This window comes from Protopterus annectens, chromosome 3.part0, assembly GCF_019279795.1.
Source record: "Protopterus annectens isolate FY-2018-M chromosome 3.part0, PAN1.0, whole genome shotgun sequence".
Classification (NCBI taxonomy): Eukaryota; Metazoa; Chordata; order Ceratodontiformes; family Protopteridae; genus Protopterus; species Protopterus annectens.
In genome coordinates this window covers 432,360,577-432,381,502 of record NC_056731.1, presented here as the reverse complement: position 1 = coordinate 432,381,502, position 20,926 = coordinate 432,360,577, and positions in this window count along the sequence as shown.

Below are 20,926 nucleotides of genomic sequence, written 5' to 3'. Positions count from 1 at the left end.
ACGTTGATTAAGGTTCATAGACTTTCAGATCATACTCAGCAGGGTAATAGTGCTGTGCCTCCCATTATGAGTGGCGTCTCCACTTTGTGGGTTGTGATAACTGTTAATGTGATCCATTCAGTATTTTCACAGACTGCCATAAACCTATGTTTTACATGGAAGTGTATGTGTAGAGCAAACTGTTTTGCCATATGTGTATTATATGACCAGGGATTTGAACAGGTCACATGCAGCCTGAGTGCACCTTGTACCATCATAGTTATGGTTACAGGGGTTCTGTAGTGTTCATGGATATGTGATTGTGTACCTGTTGGGGGGGCAGTGAGTTTATGTTATCCAACACCCTATCTGTATTGCTTATTCATGCTCAGCACTTGTTCAGAACATGTACGCACTTCATGAACTACTAATTACTATATCACTCAATCCTACTCATTTCCTACAGGTAAACACTGTTTGTCCTTACATTTCCAGCATGCTTACAGTACAACAGCTGTTGTACACACTTACCTCACATATCTTGTGAGAAATGGTTGAATATACAGGCATGTCCGAATATCAATTACCAGTGTTATTGCCTGTCTATATGATGAATATGGGCAACATGAGGCAATTGTCTCATGTACACAGTCAATGCTCACCTCCTAACATATGACACTACAGCCTGTGGGAGATGCACATATGTAGCCATGCTGGAGGTAATGCTCTCTCCAACCCAGACTTAACCTGACAATCATGTGGGGATGTTAAACATTTGCAGCACACCGCACTCATCACATAGTCTCACTAGATCTCCACCACCACAGGCCACACATAGTAAGACTACAACATTTGCGGAGCCTCTCCATACTACTCTGTGTAGGCAACAGAGGCAGCCCCCATCACCAAACACAACACCAATTACTTATAGCCCACAGACTCATGTGTACCCATCAACTACAGCCAATAGGGTGTTATAACATACCCAACACACTAGTCATAGGTGACTCTGTAGGCGGTCACACTGACGTCCCACTCATCAGGCTACACAAGGCGATAGTCACTGTCATCTGGCTGTCGGGTAAAAGGATCCACAACATAACCTATGCACTCAGGTCACTCCTCAACAAGTACAATATGACTGTCATTCTCCATGTTAGTGTGAATGCCCTGAGATGTAACTTCCTGGACTACATGTAGAGGGACATGCAATAGCTCTCTGATCTTGTAGCCCAGGCAGGTATCGCCCAAGCCCTGAGAAGCATTCTGCATTAGTCCAGACTGATGACACAGTACAACGACAGAATTATTCACTTCAACAGTTGCCTATGCTTCTGGTGTCATTCCAAGGGTATCCAGTATCTGTCTGCTTTGAATGACATGGTTGAAAAAACACAATGTTTTAGCACAGATGGCCTGCACCTGTCAGCCCTGGGATTATGGATAACATCTAAGGCTCTTGCTGCTCCTATACTGTCTGTTTCAGACACATTTCAAATAACATATTCACCACCAGAACAGGTACAGGCAAGCAAAACCTGAGGGTAACGTTACTCAATGCTTGACATCTTCATCTCAAATGCACTCAGCCGAGGCACTCCTTATAATGGACCACTTTGATATCTCTGCAGTGACTGTGACCTGCTTCTAGGCTCCGGAGAGCACCCCTGCACTGACAGGCTATTACGCAGACCACACCTTTCAGTCATGCAACCAGGACAGCAACACCCACGGTGGAGGTGTGTCCATATTTCACAGGGATGTACACACCTCCATGCTGGTTGCTTAGTACAATGCATCAGAGGTAATCCAAGTGCAAATAACTGTAGCCAGAACTGCTATACAAATTGTAGCTTGCTACGGATTCCAACCATACCCCACGGTTAACGGCCCTCATTTCTTGGTGTACTGGAAAGTAGGGTTCAAACAGGAACTACTGATCTGAGACTGACACTACCCCACACTTAACTGTGATACCTACTCATGTACTGACACATTAGGCCAACACTTTCGGGGATTCATAAACTCCAATGAGCTGGATCAACCTATACACACCACCACCAAGGCCAACAATATCCTAGACCTGGACATTACCAACATGTGTGACTGGTGTTCCACACCTGGGGTTATCCCCTCATTGGTCAGTTCCGAACATATGCTAATCACCCTTGTTATTCACATCCCGGCACCACACCCTTTACGGAAAACACAGTACAATATTTCTACAAAGCCAACTTCAGGCTTCGTATGACAGAAGTAGTAAATGCCATGACACCCGTGCAGATGGACAATATAGTTACAAACGCTGAAACATTCACAACTGCACTTCATTAGCACTTACACGACTGCATGGATCATGCTATCCCAAACAGAGCCATGGTCATAACCACCAGATAATGGACGCCACTCTGGGGGTCCACTGCCATGGACATACTGTACGACAGAAGGAGGAGACTGTTGCAAAGTAAGGTACACTCCCATAGGTGGGGTAGCTCCCTGGTCAGCCTAAGTAGGAATCTGGGATCCCTTATCACATCCTCCAAAGCTAGCTATGTAAACATTACTGCAACACATTCCCAGGACTACCACTAAGCGTTATGGACGTATGTCACTACTCTTGATGGCAATACCCACATCTGCTCTGACATACAACGGTTAGGCAGAAACATTACAGAACCGACTGATATTGGCAACATCCCGGCAGCTAACTTTACACCCCTCTCACACCCTAAAGGGCCCAAATCTATATCTATACAGGAACAATGCAGAGTCCCTGCAGTCACAACTACGCAGTTCAAACCTGCTCTCTCTAAAGCCTGGAACACAAACTCCATGTGACCGTCCAACATCCCAGGCTGCGATTTACACAAACCTCAGAATGACATAGCTCTCCACTTGGGCACCAGATTCACTAATAGCCTTGTATCAGGCATTGTGGACCCTGAATGCTGCACAGCAACAGTTACCACACTCCACAAAGGTGGCGCCACAATGGACCAGAGGAACTATTGCCCTATACACCTGACTAGACTGTTCTGCAAGGCAATGGAGAACATCATCATGGAAGTCATTCACAGAGACATTGTTGGCCTCCAAACCTTTGATACCACCCAGGTTGGATTTGTTAGGGCCACACCATGGATCCTACACCTGGTGAAGTCCTTTGAGACAGTTACCAAGGTAGTAGATGATGGTAAGGAGGTCCACACAGCCTACCTTGTCCTCTCATTGGCTTTCAACACTGTTCACCATTCTGGTATTGTCAATATACACATCCACCTGCACAGTGACCCATACATCTTAAGATGTTATGCAAAGTGGCTCATGGACAGGACACACGCAGTGAGGGTAGCATACCGTAGTTCCTAATGTACATCAGTTACAATTGGCATACCCCAGTCCTCGGTCATAGGGCCCCTCATGTTCGTTATATGCTTCCCTGAGGTACAGTCTAGCACAGAAGGACTTTCCCTGAATAGGTTTCCAGACAACTGCAAACTGGGAGCTATGATTGATTCACCAGTTAATACACACACCCTCTATAAGGGTGTCACTGTAACGGATACCTGGTGTCGGTAACATGGCCTCAAGCAGCATGCCACAAGGTGCATAGACATCCCCTTTGGATTACAACAATCACCCAGTCACTATCACATAGGTGGTAGTCCCCTACATACATAAGACATTGTACGGGATCTTAGTACACACATAGATAGCACCCACTCCTTTGATAATCTTATTGCCAAGGTGGTGTGGATATCCTTCTACATGGCCACCCTAATCTGTAATGGGTTTGTAGCTGGAACAAAGGCTGCCATTGCACCTCTATACTCCTGACTTATGAAACACATTCAAGGGTACAACACCCCATTTGGGGTGTACCTTACGGAACAGCAACAGCTTTAAATACCACAATATTAACACACCAACAGGATTACTCACCTCCGAAGGATGAAGTATGGAGCACAACTACAGAAACCCCAACTGTACTCATTTGCATACTGCATATTCAGAGGTGACCTCTGCTGAATATACAAGGCCCATGTCCACAACAATATTGATGGATATGCTCCACATAAGCAACATAAGCAAAAGCCACTAAGAGCAACATGCTCTGGGATAAGTACCCAAATGCAACAATGAGTGGGACTCCTGAAACGGACACTCACCATGCTTTGGAAAATGATTCCTATGTACATCAGGCAGGGACCCTCACTAGCACATTTCATGAGATACCTCGATGTGTGGATGAGGAACAGACATGTACGCCAGGGATCACTGCAGTGGCTGTACTGTACACAGGTGCAGGAAACAAATGGCTCTGCTGTTCACAGGCACAGGACACTAACCTAGGGAGGTGCCGCCAGTGAAAACACTGTATTTGGGCTTACAAATGGACTTGGCCAGACAGCATAGTACCTAACTATGAACCTATGAAGCTATTACATGTCCTTTGTTCATGGATAATTGAGTAGCTCTTCCATTTCAATTAGCTATCATGCTGTTAAACTGTCTGGTGACTACAAGCTATATGTATCCTGTTATTGTGTATTGTACATTCCAATAGACATACCTTATGTTTGCATAATATAACAGTAATGCTATGTAAAATATTTGACATATCTACCTACAATACTGTACATTTTACATTTTTGAAACCATATCCCATAATGCAAAGCATAATTGCACAGCAGGACCACTTTAGGCATGTTATTCTCGTTATACGCCCATACATATGCCTACTGTTACAGTATATCAACATATACTATCCCTTGTTATGGCACGTACTTGTTGGACAAACCCTACCACAGACAGCGGCTGGAGTGGAATTGTTATGTTTAAAGCCCTTATGTAGCATCCCTTGTGGTGTATGAGGTGTTTACTTTGTGGCCCACAGCAGTACACACAATCTCTATAAGCATTACTATGCTCAACAAGACATCACTACATAATACCTTTTCCCACTGTATGCATTGCATACACTTTCATTAATACAGAACAGGCACTACATACACTAACATATTGAGTGTTCTACATACCTTCTTAGTGGTCCGAGTTTACGATAATATCTCTGTTACTCCTTTCCTCTTTAAATGGTTCTATGGTATGAGCATACGGTTTGAATGTATGGCAAGCCATCGTTTTATACATAGATACCTGTAACATGTGATATCCTGCCACCAATTGGTGTTCCGGAGTAAATTATTACATGCATATCAGCTGTGCAGCTACTCCATTGGCCAATTACACGGCAACAGTGGGGTATAATTGAATACTCCACCTGGGCATTGTCCTTTTGCCCTACCTTTGAGGGAGATGGTCTGGATGTGTTTTATTGTGATGAATTGCAACTGCTATATGGAGAGACTCAGATATTTTGAATTCATGTCCCCCGTGGATTGTGTGTGACGGCTAGAGTATATAGTTCTACATGTGAGAGTAGCTGTTATCTCAACCGTCTGATACGAGACTATTGCAAACAAAACCTGTAACATCGGCATCTGTTCCATTGTACAACAGCAACAATTTCACATGGCGCCATTACAAGTGTGTCTCTCACAAGGTATGTTAACACTTCTGCAGACGTCATTGAGTGAGTGGATGTTTGTGATGTTATTACAGTCTATTGCAATTGTTTCAGGTGTTGGGGAGATGTAGGTGGGTGTACATAGCAGATAAAGGTTTGTAGGGACTGCATTTATACATATTCCATATGTGTGTGTGGGGGCTCCTTCCCTAATTGAAGACCTGTCATTTAGTAGACTAATACTATGGTTATTGTAGACTTATTCATTAAGCCATTGTTAATTGGTTCCTATATAGCATGCAGGTGATGTTGATCCTTCAATCCCTCTGAAATACATCGATATGTAATGAAATGTTGCTACATGAAAGCTGTCTCGTGTATTTCTGTCACAGATATTTGCACTCATTGCAGTTGTGTTGGTGACTGAGCCTCTTTGGCTTGGGTTGCCACCTTTTCAAATGGCCGTAGTGGGACATTTGCAGGACACACATCGAGGTTTAGAGGCCGACACATACCCACTGTCAGTACAAAGGATAGAACTTACTTTTGTCCTAAATAAAACCTTATTCTTGTAGCACTTTAGTTGCTTATTATGTTTCATGTACAATTTACGTATTTTAGATACAGGGATAATTATTTAATGCAGCTATTACATAATATATGGGACATCATTATGTCCTACAATCTCAGTACATTTGCCCTTTTTAATATTTGTTGTCAGGACACAACTGGCCAAAGAGGGACTGTCCCTCTCAAAGTGGGACAGGTGGTAACCGTATGCCTAAGGCCGGCTATGACCACAACTACTGTGATAATCTACCTCCGAATTAGCATGAACAGACACATGACGCAAACACACACACACACACACACACACACACACACACACACACACACACACACACACACACACACACACACACATTACAGTCCCACGGAAACACACACCACACTCTCAACATGCACTTACACACACTACAGCAATTGGAACCACACTTAAACACAGTACCTACCTGGACTGCAGCACCAGCAGCAATAACTAAATGTCCCTTAACATCGTGATAATATTACTCGCGGTTATAGTGTTCCGGTACTGTGGTCTTTCAGTCTTTAAGCCTCGTGATTACACGTGTCGGTATGTAAAGCATGCAGTAATTGGCAGTATCCTATTTATTTGTACCTCCATGGTTGTGTACAAGTCGTTAACCTGTCTATATATTTGCAGATATATGTATATCCGTATATATCGGCATACATCTCTCTATCACCCTTTCTATCCCATATATATATATATATATATATATATATATATATATATAGACAGGGAGAGAGAGAGAGAGAGTGTACGCACCTTTCGTTGGGTACATGGCAGTGTATATTGTTTGCTGAACTCCGCCCTTTTGTGTTTTAACCTATCACAATACACACCTGCCATTGGTACATCTCGGCTAGCTTAGTGGTAGGTGATTGTGTACATGGTTGCATGTTCTACTCCTGGCAATGGTCGTTTTACCTCTCAAAGCAGGCACTATTAGTACAAGGGTGAATAATGCTGGTTTCACCTGTTCTGGACATCTTTGACCATGATCTGCGCGGAATTTGGCAAAGCTTAGACCTGTTTTGCGCATATCCATGTAGTCATGTTTAAACAGTGCTTACCGTCACTTGCCGCCACATAAACCCACTAACCTGTGCTTAAATGTGCTCTAATGGCCTGCATCCAACATCCATTATTCGTGCCATCAGGATTATGTAACGGACCTTGCAGGATGTGGAACCGGGAACATGCACCACACAGTCAGTGGCATTACCACTTGGTCATCTGGGATTTGTACAAGTGTTATGGTGTTTTGTATGTGGACTGTACTATGGCTGTTCCTCCATACTGCAATCAAATGTGTAACTCAGTTAGTTTACATATGGATGATACCAATTAATGGTATGTCCAAGTGATGTTTAATGGATGTGCTCCAGCATTGGGAATCTGTGTCACAGTGAGCCACACACTGTAATGTGCTACACCTTGACACAACCATAACTGGAGAATGCTGGGGCGGCAAATACCTGTAATGGGTACTCCCCATGCTTTGGCACTAAATCCCTGATTACATTATATGGAGGCCCTCATTAACACACCGGGGAATCCATGCAGAGTAGGTGGGGAACAGTGGTTACACCCATGGATCCCACAATTGGCTCTGCTCCACAGAGGGACAGTTGGTTAATCGATGGGGTGGCGATAGCAGACGCATTTTGCCTAGGCTGATGAATGGCCTCTGACAATTGGGCATGTACCTACCGATGTACCTAGGAACTTATACATACAGTATCAACATATGCTGTTAGCTTCATTTACTGTTCAGGTGTTGACTTTCCTTGTTCCAATAGCTGTTCTGTGTGGAATAGTTGAGGGCTGCCTATGTAGGATTCACACAGTAGGCCACCTATACATTACAATTTGCAGGTGGTTGTGTGTGTGCGCCATCCATTTTACTGTGTGTGCAGGTGGAGAAGTGTGTCAGTCCGTAGGGGCCTACACTGTCAGTGTATGTGCTATACGTTCCCTCTTTGCCAAGGTGTGGGCATATTGGGCATGCCTCCGTCTGCCTACTGGGGCTGGCACAGGATGTTCGTGGTCTGAATCCCTCTGTGCCTGTGATGGCCTTGGCAATTGCGGTGAGCTGTGAGGGCCTTCACCATTATGTCCCTGCTGCAGCTGTTTCCGCAGGATCATATTATGTAGCATCGCACATACTATAAGGATGTGGGCACACATGCCTGGAGAGTACTGCAAGGCTCCACCAGATATGTCCAAGCAACAGAACCGTGATTTCAGCATCCCAAACACATGCTCTTTGATGATTCTGGTTTGTGCATGTGCCTCATTATGGTGTTCTTGCATGAGTGTGTGTGTGTGTGCATTTCTAATGGGAGTCATCATCCACGGCTCCAGTGCATAGCCAGCATTCTCCACAAGGTGGCCATATGGGATGTCCCCCCCTGACAAATACCTGATACAGCTGTGAGGCATGCCAGATGTGGGAGCCATGGTAGCTTCCAGGGCTGCCAGCACACACATCCGTGATAATGCCCTGGGCATTGCCCATGACCTGGCAGTTGATGGAGTGTTATCCCTTGCAGTTTATGTAGCGCCTACCATGCTCACCGAGTGGTGACTTGATATGTATGTGCGTGCAGTCTATTGCACCCAGTACCTCCGGGTAGTGTGCCACATGGTGGAAGAGATGCATATTGCTGGCCAACTCCTCCTGAGTTCGAGGGAAGTATATATGCTCACTGGCATGTGGTAACATGGCATCCAGGAACTGGTGGAGTACCCTGGATGCTGATGCCTGTGAGATCCACATGATATCTCCAGTTGGCCTTTGAAAGGTACCTGTGGCTAGTATTCTCAATCTTACACATACCTTCGTGTCCACTGGGATGGGTTCCCCTCTGTTGTTTCTGGATCTCAGGCGTGGCCGGCACAGCTCAACTATTTGCTGTATGATGTCCCTGTTCACTCTGTAAAGCTCTACTATCTCCAGATCATGTAGCCCCTGGTAGGTTACCCTTGGTCTGAATACTCTTCTCCTCCTCCGGGGCCTGAGGTGGTTGTCAGCATCATCCTCCACAACACCTTCAGTCTCCAACATATGCTGATGAATCACAGCTATGGCAGCTCCCAACAAGTACATTGTAAAGGTTCCCTGTCTGTCTACACCGATGGTGCAGTGTTTGGGAATACACAAGTGTGTGTGAGGTGCCTTCACACTTTATACTATTGTGCTTTGAACACTGATGATGTCATAGGGTGTGTATGTACATTCGGAGCTGCAGGGTAACTTATGTGTTTTACCACAGGTACTGCTATTGTGCTGCCTTTGGTGTTGAATTACATTTAGCTGCCATGGATTATCTCTTGCCCTTGCCTCAATTTTTCTTAATGATTCCCCTCCCATTGTCTGGCATGCACCCAGCAGCCTGCTTTCTTGTTTTGTACTTTCCCAAACCAGGATTGTCTTGAGAAATGTGTTCTATAGCCGATCTACTGCAGGTTTGCTTTGCTCTGCGGTTACAGTTCTCTTTTCTTTGCAATCCGACACCTCCCCTATCCTGTTCTGCAGGTTGCTGCTAGCAGCCTTGTTAGCTGCCGTCAATGGCCCACTGTGAGTTAATAGGTGTTAATTGCTCAGTTGTACTCCAATTACCCTACTGCGGCATTTCCTTATTGTCTTCCCCTAAAATTCCTTTTTGGGCTGTGTTGCGCCGTGCGTGCATCCGCTTACTGGGTTTCAGGCATGTTTTCATCCACGTACACATGCGCTTTCGGGCACCATGTGTGCTCTCAGCTAAACAAAGCTATACCTACATCCACGCCCCTGTCCTGCGGCTTTGCTTATCAATGGGCAGCCCAGATTTGCATTGCTCCAATGTGCTCATAGTTCATAGTTCATAGATTCATACTAAGCTAACTGCCCTTGCGAGCCATTTTAAGCCTAGCCAATTATCCCTTGTGAGACTCAAACCCTGCACCTTGTGTTTGTAAGGCAAACACCTTAACCATTAGGCCACCCTCCCAACTCCCAGCTTACAGCTGCAGTGGCACACCCCACTGCTGATGTCATGTATTCCTCCAGACCACTCCTCGGTGTTGTAGTGCTGTGCTGTATGGTACATCCTTAGACTGGCGGGATGTTTGAGATTCACTGTTACTTGCCTCATTTGCATGGCATTGACTACTAATTCATAGTTACTGCACCAAACACTGTCACAGGCCCTTAGCAACCCTTACAGCTTGGTTGTGGTGTAGCATGCACACCATTGAATATTATGGTGAAATCATGATTTGTGTTACATTGCTATTTTATGACATTTGTATATATTTTCCTTGTGTTCCCATTTGTGCACACATGCCCTGCGGTTGTACTTTGCATTACTGTGGCCATGACATTAAATGTTATTTTTTTATGTGCTGTGCATCTTTTCTTATGCCATTGGCTGTATATTTAGCCATTGGCATATGTTAACTTTGTAATACATGAGTCTGGTCCGCTTTCATGGCTCCGATGTTCTGTTTGTCAAAATGTAAACCTTTTTTTGGTTTACATTTCTGTAGGCTTACGCTATGCCTACACCACTTCATGAATCACTATGTACCTTCATTTGCATGCTGCAGTACTGCACATGGAGTGAGTTGCATACCCACGCAGAGAGCTGCGCAGATCTGGCGAACATTGGTAGTGCACGTGGAATTGGATCGTACCTGAATCGCTCGGCGGCCATATTTGGCATTATACCGCCTACGCTATGCCTGCGCCTGGCGCAAGCTTCATGAATCCCGGGGTATGTTTATTTAATTCATTGTGACAAAGCTTAGGATAGTTTATTTTTCCAGGTGACTCTTCAGTAAACTGAGCCTCAACGGACTACCTGTGGAAAGTCCAGACTAGATTTTGATGTGTCCTTTTAATATTACAATTGCACTATGATTTCTATATTGCCTTGTACCTCATTAGGCATTCAAAATACCCTTACCATGATTTTTATTCCCATACTTCTCATTTGTGAATGAATACCACTGAGTATTGAAAAGAGACCCTGCTTCACCTTTGATGGCATCATACAGGGATTGATCCCTTATTATGACTCAGGGGAAATAAGTGTAATTAGTGGCTGAGATGCTTGATGGGGCAGGTTGGGATGATATACATACCATCATGGGGGGCATGCACTTTAGAGCATCTCACAGCTGATCCCTGGTGGAGATTATGGATCCGCAGAGGCATTATTCTCAAGGTGGAAGCAGTGGGTGAGCTGCCTCAGAGGTAGGACAATATGCTATCACTCTCAACAATTCCCATTGCAAAGCTAGGATCTGACAGGATACAGGGAAGAAAATATAGATACACAATAAGAAATCCTCCTTCAAAGCAGTGTAGAGATGCCTCGGGATGTCTCAGTCTCCTCATCAGCCCTAATCATGGGTCAGATAAAGTCCAGGGGAGGCTACTCAGGCTCTGTAGGAACTGTCTGGTAAATGACCCATCCAAAGAATAACGAGAGGGTCCTGGAAGCAGCTGATAGTCAGCTGTGTGGGAACTAAAAAAAAAAAATCATTGCTTCACCTCACACATAAAAGAAAACAATAGACAGCATTCCTTGGGGGAGTGTAGCCTGTTTTCTGACTTGACTGCCTCAGCCTGTGGCTTTGATCTATGTACACTTACTCCAGTACCCCAGCACTGAGTTTAATTGTTGCTGCATGGAATGCTTCATCTGCTGCTCAGAAATGTGTTCTAGTAACCAAGTTAATTGCATATTAACCCACCTGGAGCAGTCATCCAGATCACCAGCCACTAGGCTTATACTCAGCAACTCTTTTTGTAGTCATAAAATCAGGTGGAAACAAGTCAGAAGTACTCTGTATTTTTGTTAGACCTTTTCATACACTGTCCTGTTATTGTTCAATTAAGGGCCTCATGTTCATTGTTATTTCCAACATCATTTGAATGAAATATTTATTTATTTATTTATTCATTTAACCAGAGAAGGACACTGATCCAAATGGTCCTATTTCAGTCTCAGCCCAGACCAATATTAATGACAGTAAACAAGCAAGTTAACAGTAAGTATTATAAATACAAAGAAAATGTGTGTACATAGCAATGAATGAATAACAGTAATAATAAGAATAAGAATAAGAATAATAAAATACAAGTACAAAGTAAAAGTACAGGGGACAGTAGGAAGGGATGCTTAGAGTAAAGAGAGTAGTGAAGGGATAGAGCACAAAGTGTAAAAGATAGCAAAAGTAAGTGCACACAGAAATCAACTACATGCAATTCAAACAATGTGGAAGAGATGTCTCATATTAGTGTAGGGAAATAACGTGAGGAAGACAAAGGTCCCTGACTGGTGAAGAGGAAAGCGGGGGATTAGGTGATGTGTCCAAAGGGAATGCATTTGTAAACTGACTTAGAACTGAGATAATCTTTAAGCTGAGCATGAAATGATGGCATGGTGTGAGGTATTTAAGATTAGTAGGGAGGGATTCCCAGAGTTTGGAGCCTAGGATGGAGAATGCATGGTTAGTGCAATGAAGTCTGTTTTCTGAGACACTGAAGAAGTGGACCAGAGTGGTTATGACTTCTTAGATTATAACTGGGGATTGTAACTAGAGGGTGGGGTCATCTGAAGAATAATCTGGTTTAGTATCCAAAGTGACATTTTAAGCCTCGTCTACTGCATTCTACAATTCAGTTATACCATTTAACTCATTCACTCTAATGGAGCTCAGGAAATTTGCACTGTAACTTCCAATGGGTGGAGCCTAAACCTTTTGACAGAATGAAATTATGTCCTTACATTTCAAACAAATGTTCATATTTCTGAACCATAGGGGTTATGAAAGAAGTGTAAATGGCAAAGTCTTCAGTACAACCCATTTTATAATGGTAGTATTCTTTAGGTCCTAGGTCTTAAACCAAATTTTACAAGTCACAGTAAATACAGTAACTATTACATTTGTAATATTTTGTAAACAACTTACAGTATCTCAGCAACCCATTCAAGTTACACACATACTGTCAGCAGCATTTTATTCATCTAGCTAACAGCTTTCATATGAGGCTAAGGAGTTCTGTCTGCACTACCTGGTTATTGAGATATTTAGAAAAAATGTTAAAATTATATCTATGTAAATTAATATCATAAAAACAACAGTTAATATCTATTTACCTGGACTAGACAGAGGTCAAATATTAATACATTTTGAGTTTGCCATTGTATAAGTTTTAAGATGAAATCTTTTAAAAAGTTGTACACATCATGGTTTTGGAATTGTTGTTGTGTCTTTCGGCTTTTCCCGGTTAGGGGTCACCACAGTGGAACTCCGGTCCACTAATGATTGGTAGTTGATTTTTACATGCTGAGTTACCAGCCCTGACGCACAACCTTCAATGAAGGTACACCCATTCACACATGTCTCCACACAGAAGATGCTCTAGCTGAGAATCGAACCAGACAGCATCTTACTGTGAGGCGACATTGCTACCGCAGCACTACCACTGCATGGTTTTGGAATTATTGATGCAAATATGAGCAAGCAATATTTGACGCCTAGATGCATCAGTAGGAGTTAATTGTAAATGCGCCTAGAGGTGTCACTTGGATGTTCTCAGGAATTTCTGCCTAAACAATTAGCTTATTATCCTTGGAGATTGGGGCCTTAAACCTTGGCTGCTAGCTTGCTAAGTCTTAGAATAACCACTGATGGGGAGATTGTTGTGTATTTTTTTTGTGGGGAACTTATAGCAAAGCATTAGATAGTATCAGCTATGTAAATCCTTCAACAGTAAGGAGATAGCCTGGGTTAAAGGTTGATGCAGAGCAGATCACACAGAGTGAGTGCACATGGCATGTGAAAAATTATATGATGTCTTCTGTTGGTTTCTTGCTATTACTTGCATTTACATGGATGCATACCAAAGTTTATTTAACTATTTATTGTGACCAACTAGTCTTATTACTGTATTGTACTAAGTACAATAAATACACAGATAACTGCTTCAGTTAGTATGCTTTACTGTTACATTTTCCTTTCTACAAGCATGCAACACAGATGCTGTCAGCTCTCTATGACAAATTCCCAAAGCTCGTTTATACACACTCATATTTATAACAAAAAGTCTGATATTTTTTCCCAAAGTCTGATGTATAACAGTTTTTTCTTTGTATAACAGTTTTCCTTTGCTCCCTTGTCCTTGGTTCTCTGTAGTTTGATGATCCATGGAAACTCAGTCTTGTATTATCTGAAATGTGGTGTTTCAGTACTACCTGAAACTTGATATTACATCTCTTTACATCACTGATGTCCTTTCAGCTGCCATCTGCGCAGTTATTTTTACAGACTTTGTTTCTCAATAACAGACCCCTTTACATGGATGCCAAATCTAATAATCTATGCCAGCACACTTACTACTTTTTTATTTTTCAGCATTTTATACTATTCCTAAATTAACCCTTTATATTTCATATCATTCTTGCAGCTTTTTATTTGAGCTAATAGTCATGTTAACAACAGTTTAATTGGAGACCTAATACTAATTTCTTTCATTTCCCAATTATTTTATTATTTTGTGGAACAGACTAAACTTCAGTTAAAGAAAAGACTGCATTTGTTTTATTAGCATTATTATTTACAACATTCACCACTTTGCTTATATTTACAATCATAACTTGTTGAATTATTGCAACTCTTTGTAACCTGCAGCATATAAAACAATTCTAAGATGTCATTATTATTATGATCCCAAAACTACTAATACAGGATGTATTAACCAATTTATCAATTTGGTCCCAGATGATGATCATCCTCTGAATATGTCCCACCAATTATGGGCAGTATCAGCTTCTGTTTGTCTTTTACTATTAATACTGGGTTATTTGAAACCACACATACAAACTGTGGTCCCACTTCAACAAACATTTTGAAGTTTGAAGGCAATATTGTCCATTTGCACATATTTACAGAATGTTGCAAAAAACATGATGGTTCATAGATGGGAGAATGCTGCCCACATATGAGACCATTCATAGTTTTTGCACAATGTTTTAACATGTGTGTTTTGTTATCCATATTTATGTAATTTCCTTCAAGTTGAGGTAACTAAAGTTCAGTATTGTTATAAGTAGACAATAATATTATGGGTAATACCATGAACTGACACATTACTGTTTGTTTTGTTACATTATAATACATGACTTTACCAGTGCAATAGTTGTGCTCACACTGAGTCTGTTCTGTGAACAGTCTTACCCAGCTAGTGGATGGAATCCATCTGCTGAATAGTTGTCGCCACGTGTACTCATTTTTTAACATCAGCTTTGTCTGTAACTCATTTTGCTGTATTTTAACATACAATGATTGTAAAGTACATTTTGCCCAATCTGCAAATATAGATACATTGGTGTCAAACTGCAATCTGTCTATTAATGATACAGTATAATGATTTAAATAACCCTCTTGATACTCTACATTTTATGTACATACCAAATAGTGGGCTTCCATCGGGCTTGCAAATGTACAATTTGTGATATGTCTTGTCCTAGTAACTTTAGTTTGTTTTGAAAAATGTCAATATCCACAGCATTTAGAGTTCCCACTCCTGCTCCTATTCCCCCTAAAAGTGTGTCGTACCAAGCTATTTTAAATCTGCATTTTGTCTGTTTAAAACTTGGGAACGTAATGTTGAAGTGCAATATTGTTTTTTGATATTGTTGTCCTATCATAGTACAAGTGGATGGTATTTTTACCATTTCATCTGTATGAAGTATTGGCCTGTTGTTCAACATGGTATTTTAACTCATGGTCCTTTTTTTGTATTACTCTGTTGTTTATACAAATAAACAAGAGTATTGGTAGAAACCGTACCCCTTTTTCCCCCTGTTGAATTTATTCTTATTTTTGTGTTATTGTCTACACACTGCGACATTTTTGCATGATGTCTTCCCTTGTCAGAGCTGGTAGAAATTATACCTTTTTCTTCCCCTGTTGAGTTTATTCTTATTTTTGTGTTATTGTCTACACACTGTGACATTTTTGCATGATGTCTTCCCTTGTCAGAATTGTTACATCTTCAGGGGCGAATGTACAGCATCTAATAGAGATAGAGCTGTTTACAGAAATGTTTGTCAGTCTTTGATTTTTTTCTCTACTTTTATGTATGCCTGACCTTGTTCAGCTAACCATGCTGTTATATTTGTGTTAAATGTTATCTTTCCAAAGGTACATGCTGTATGCTTTTTACAACTGAAATTGTCTTGTGCTCTATATTGTGTAGCATTTTCCTAACTAGCTTTTACTAATTCCCTCTGTTTTGATGTTCAGAATGATGCAAACAAGGGCGCCTGCAGGCAGGTGCAAGGGGGTGCACTTGCACCCCCCTGGAACCGGGCTGGCTGAGAAATTTATTTTAATTAAAAAAAAAAAAAAGAAAACGTATTTTTGCTTTTTTTTAAAGGGCAATCCTCTTTAAGAACGCCCCTTTTTGTCCAGTCGCACAGATGCAACAGGTGTTTGTGACCTGTTTTCATCTTCTGTGTCTGTGCGACTCAGGGAGGGCTGCTACTAGTGTGTCAAGTGTAGGTGCATTTCATTCAGTGTGTTCTGGTACCTACAGCCGGTTTTCTGTTCTTGGAAATAATGCCTTTAGAAAATCTGGAAGATGAGGGATTACTAAAAAATCCCGACCTGCAGATTGCACAGCTCAAGTTCTTGTTAACCGTGTCGGCAGGATGTAAAAGTGAAGACAGAGTTAATGGAAGCTGTTAAAGAAAACAGTGAGTGTTCTAATTTGCGGAAAGATCCTATCTGCATAATCATGAGGCCTGACCGGAGCCTGCCATTTGAGTAAAGTGTGCATGCTTGTCTGGGGAATTTAATGAGACCTTGGGACCAACAACAGGGTGAGAGATGGGCAGTTGTGAGAAAGGGTACAAGCTCTGGGCATTTTAAAATCATATTTGTGTAAAATAAATGCAGTTATGCATTGTTAATGTTGACATGTAGTCTGCTAGCTTTTTAATTTGTGTAAGTTATTCATTACTTGATCTTTCAAGAAAGGACATTAAACTATCCCAACTGATTGCTTCTATGTGTTGCTGGTGAAGAATATGTAAATGAAGAAACGTAAATAGCTTAAAATGTATTTTATGCATATTCCACTTTTGCTCAGTGTACTTTAAGATGTTTGCTTGCTGTTAAAATAAGTCTTGTTAAACTAAGCACAGCCATGGAATATCTGACTAAAGGTGTTGGAGGCATGTGTAGTTTTTTTATGGAGATAGCAAGGCAGGAAGGGTAGTACTCTGTAAACTGCATTATGTTTCACTTGATAGTGACATATGGACGGTGTTTACAAAATAACACTGCTGGGTGAAATGCTGGTTACTTCCAAAACAAATCACATGTAAGCTTTAGGTCATTGTATGAAGTAAAAACTAATTAAATGCATATATCTAGTACTTTACTGTAGCTTTTCCACTTTTGAATTGTCTTTTTTTTTTTTTTTTGGTACTATTAGGGGTTGAATAAGTTAGCTCTTATTTATAGCGGTTAAAATGATTAGGTGATGCAGACATTAACGTATGCATCTGAATATATGATAAAACTGGTTTTCTGATTAAACATATATATATAATCTACTTGTGTGCGTACCTTGTCTGTAAAGGAAGTGCTTTGGGATTTCCATTACTATAGTGACCTTATGCATTTTTCTTGACTATAGCTACAAACAAGACATTCTCAAAGTGTCTCATCGTTAACATGTCTTTTGTAGTGTGAATGTGTAACGTGTGGAAGGCCTAAAAGTGTACAAGTACTGACCACTCAATGCTATTTATGCATTTTTAAATATTCTTTAAATGCAGTAAAAATGCTGCTCTCTTGGTCCATTTATAGCTTTGAGTGGTGGTTTTTAATTTCTGTACTTGCGCTATATTAGAACTTGTGTTGCAGGCTGTGTACACTGCCTTTTGTATTTATTCCTTTCAAGAACCTAGGTTGTTACATCAGTCAAAACTCGGTGCAAATTGTACTACAGCTTTTAAGGCTGTTACAGGTTTCCAACTCTGTTATGTGGTGCTGCTGTTGTAACTTTTATGTGAGGCTAGAGCATAGTAGCACTGATCAATGCTTAACTCAGAGGATTACGATTGGATTTCGGATAATAACTAGCTTGCTATTTGAGGCATGTACTCTATGGCATATACCTCCCCAAGCATCTAAAGCAACCGGAGAGCACTCAATGTTTCCTCTCTAAAAAGATCTCAGGTTTGAGTACCCTTTGCCATTCTGATAGACTAAATGCTTTGCCCCTCTCTTCAATATCATACAGACTCCTGAGGGGTGATTTCAGCTTAGACCTCTATACTACAAATGACACAGCACTCTTTGAACTCCTTCACTTAAAGACAACTAGTGGTAAAGCAAACACCTGCTCTACAGAGAGGGAGGTGTGTGTAAGAGTGAGGTAGGTCTGTGTGTGTGTGTAAGTAAGGGGGGGTCATACCTCACAATTATCCAGATTTTTGCCTCATATTTTCTGTTTGTTTCTCATAAAATTGTGTTTTTTCTTGCAAATCACTGAGGATTGAAGTCAAAATATTGGCAGACATTTGAGTTTTAGGCTTCATATCCTCAGAAAATGCATACTAATACAAAACTTGTTCTTCTATCCACTTTCTATGGAGGTAGGGGTCTGTATGTGTGTGTGTGTGTGTGTGTGTGTGTGTGTGTGTGTGTGTGTGTGTGTGTGTGTGTGTGTCATACCTCAGAACTGTAAAGATTTTCACAGAATGTCCAAATTTTTGCCTCATATTTTTGGTCTGTTCCTCATAAAAATTATTTTTTTGAGAAATCACTGGGGTGAGCTAAGGATTAAAGTTGCTAAATAATGACATTTGAGCTTCAGACTTCATCCTTTAGAAAACGCATTCTAACACAAATCCTGTTATTGCAGCAACTTTCTAAATGGGTCCCTAGTTTTGGGGCCTTGTCCCAACATTATAACAGGCTTTGTCCAGATTTCTTGTGCTAAGAGATTGAGAGGTAGTGTGTGTGTGCATGTGTGTATGTATTTATAAGAGTGAGGTAGCATACCCTTCAGCTGTCCAGGTTTTTGCCCAATATTCCCACTTAAAGGATTGAAGTTGCTAAATAATAACAGACATTTGAGTTTTAGACATTATATCTTTTAGAAAAAATGCATATTAACAAATTCTGTTATTTTTAGCAATTTTCTAAGTTCGTGAAGGCAATATTTATAATCTGTCCCTGATTGTTTATTTTAGGCTTTGTCCAGATTTCTTGCACTAAGATGAGGGAGGTGTGTGTGAGAGAGAGTGAAATGCCCTAGTTAGAGTTAGCAGGTGGAATTTATTTTCAAGTGTATTTTTAAGGAATTGTGAGCTTCAAGGGAAGAAAAATTTACTGTTGCTCATGCTAAGTTTGCTTAAAATGTACAACTGTTTTGTTCAGCGAATGCTATCACTATTGTCATATAGAATTTTAAAGCAGTGTTAGTAGCACAGCAGGTAGCATACTTGCATCTTGATGTGGAAGGCTATAGTTTCTGCTTCCACAGCATGTAGATTTGTATTTTAAGGAGATGGGGTGCTGCAGTCCTGAGTATGTCCTCCTTTGGAGGAAATGCCTAATAACTATGAACCTGTTTTACAGCTTGCCACCCATTCCCTATTGCAATATACTAGCTTACCATTTTTTAATGTAGCATGGGCAATTTATTCTTTAAGGGCAGTAGTCACTAAATTTGTAGATGAAACACTGAAAATAAAGTTGTTTTCTAGCAGCAACCTCTTCATTAGTTTCAGATCTCTTTAGTGTGGAATTATTCAGATGACTTTTACTTCTGCAGAGATTGTGCATAATGACTGACATTTGTGGATTGTAATGACAAAAGTTTAAGTGGCCTTTTATGGTTGAAATGTTCTGAATTGGGCAGTTTGTCATTATTGGTTCATATGTTTTGTTTCATTGTTTGCTGGGAAAACATTCAAAACTATAAATTTAAAACACACTAACAAGTGGTGCTGTATTATAGAAGGGATATAATTAATTATTTTATATTATAATTAAAACAAGCTGTATATATTATAATCATATGTATAAATATGTACACTTCTTATGCATGGCTAATCTGGTTTATCACGGTAACAGGAAGGATACTGTAATGTCTGTGTCAAGAAATAATGTCTAAAGCTTTTAGTTAAGCATATAATGAATTTGTTCACATCACTGATAATAGACCCAGTTTCATATAACTAAGGGTCAACCACACAAAAGCAGAAAACACCCAGAATTTCCCTCGCCCACGCAGTAAAACTAATCTTGAAAAAAGTATTAATAATGTGCATATATTAGGACTACTGGAATTATCTTTAAAAATATGATGACTTGCAACTGTGTCAATGTTGGGATTATGAAGAAATGCTTGATTAAGCATTAATTAAAAGATATGCATAATTTAGTGACTGCACACAGTTTAAGTTAAATACAGCTATAATGTGCCGTGCATTCAGAGCACAGAATGCCAGCTTTTATTTAAACAACTTGTGTTACTGAAAGCTAATCTTGGAAGACAAGTAACATTAGTGTTATAAACTAATCTGTTTAAATCTGTATAATTTGAACATGCTTATGGGACTCAGTTTAGTGTCCTACATGAAAAATACTGAGCTAATGAACACTATTCCCCAGTAGTTGTTTCTAAGTCACTTATAAATAAATAAAACAAGGGGAAGTATTTTGAGATAAAACAAATACCTTGTCTTTATGCTAGGTGAAAAGGAAAACTCTGTTAGTACCCAAGTAAATAAAATGATTATTAGCAATGAATG